We start from the raw sequence: 2,166 nt of genomic DNA on the forward strand, positions 1-2,166 counted from the left end.
CACGAAGCAAGAAAATCATATTGCTGATTTGCAAGAAATATTTGCCAACTTCAGACAAGCTAGTTTGAAATTAAATTTAGAAAAGTGTGTTTTTGGAGTGAAGAAGGGTAAGTTCCTTGGCTGCCAGGTATCAATGAAGGGAATCGAAGCCAATCCAAATAATATCGAAGCTATCCTTCGGATGGAGCCGCCAAATACAAAGAAGGGGGCCCAACGATTGGCAGGAAGGCTTGCGTCATTGAATAGGTTCATATCAAGATCGACAGAGAGGAATTTACCATTCTTTGAAATTCTAAAGTCAGCCAAAGTTTTTCAGTGGGGTCCAACTCAGCAAAAGGCTTTTGAAGAATTAAAGCAATATTTGATAGATTTGACAACTCTAACTCCACCTTCGCCAGGGGCTCCATTACTCCTGTATGTAGCAGCTTCTCACTCTGCAGTTAGTGCGGCGCTTGTACAGGAAAAGCAAGATGGCCAAATCAAGAAGCAGTCCCTAGTATACTTCGTCTCCGAAGTCCTAAGTTTATCAAAGAAAAACTATACAAAATTGGAGAAGATGTTATATGCTATGTTGATGGCCTCCAGGAAGCTTTGGCACTACTTCCAAGCATATCATATAATTGTTCTTCGTCACAACCTCTGAAGGACGTAATGATAAATAGAGAAGCTACTGGGAGGATTGGAAAATGGGCTGCCAAGCTCAATGAATTTTCTATTGATTATGTTCATAGATCCTCAATTCAGTCTCGGGCTTTAGCAGACTTCATTGCTGATTGGACGCCAGGAGCCTGGACGGTCTTCTGTGATGGTTCTTGGGGAAGATGCAGCAAAAGATATCGAAGCCTGGACGGTCTTCTGTGATGGTTCTTGGGGAACCTTCGGCGCAGGAGCGGCTGCTGTTCTAGTAGGGCCTTCCAAAGTCAGAACATGTTATGCAGCAAAGCTGGATTTTAGTTGTACAAATAACATTGCTGAATACGAAGCCCTTCTGTTGGGGTTTCGGAAGTTAAAGACAATGGGAATAAGAAGGGCAATCCTTAAAACTAACTCTCAAGTCATTTCTGGTCATGTAGACAAAAGTAGTAAGGCGAGAGATCCGAAGCTTGAAAAATATCTGGATACAGTTCGAAGGCTGGAAGCTTCTTTCGAAGGTTTTTCTGTCAAGAACATTTCAAGAGGAGAAAATGAGCATGCAGATTTGTTAGCCAAATCAGCGGCACAAGGGCTCCCTCTACCTTCGGAAGTATTTTTTGAGACAATAAAAGCACCTTCGGTTGAACTTATGGAGAGAGCAGTGCTTGCAATATCCCCTGTGCATAGTGAAGATTGGAGGACAGAAATTATATCTTTCCTCCAAGGTAATTGTCTTTCGGATGACGAAGCTTATAATAAGAGAATGGAAGCAAGGACAAGACGATATGTAATAATAGAAGGGGAATTATATAAACATGGAGTCTGTTCTCCACTTCTCAAATGTTTATCCAGAACCGAAGGTATAAAATTAATGAAGGAGATACATGCAGGTCTATGTGGATCTCATATTGGGTCTAGGCCCTTGCTGGGAAAAGTGTTTAGACAAGGATTTTATTGGCCGAAGGCAGCTTCGGATGCAGCAGAGCTAGTTCAAAAGTGCGAAAATTGTCAAAAATGTGCAAGAGATCAGAAGCAACCTTCGTCTCTCACGCAGTTGATACAACCTACTTGGCCATTACAAAGATGGGGCCTGGATTTGTTAGGTCCACTTTCGCCGGCACAAGGTAATTTGAAGTATGTTGTGGTGGCTGTAGAATATTTTTCTAAGTGGATTGAAGCAAAGCCTTTGGCTACAATAACTTCGGCCACAGTCCAAAAATTCTTTTAGCAGAATATTTTTGTCGCTTCGGCGTACCGAAGGCCATAACTGTGGACAATGGAACACAGTTTGATGCCGAAAGATTCAAAGAGTTATGTGACTAGATTGGTACGAAGATCCATTTTGCATCAGTTAGGCATCCAGAGTCAAACGGGCTGGTAAAAAGAGCAAATGACATTATAATGACATGAATAATGAAGCTAATCTTCAATCAGCCCAGAGGAAAGTGGCCAGATGAGTTGATTAAAGTGGTGTGGAGCCACAATACAACCACGTCAAGATCAACAGGATTTACACCTTTCAAACTATTATTT

This window comes from Zea mays, chromosome 8 (genome assembly GCF_902167145.1).
Source record: "Zea mays cultivar B73 chromosome 8, Zm-B73-REFERENCE-NAM-5.0, whole genome shotgun sequence".
NCBI classification, from domain to species: Eukaryota; Viridiplantae; Streptophyta; class Magnoliopsida; order Poales; family Poaceae; genus Zea; species Zea mays.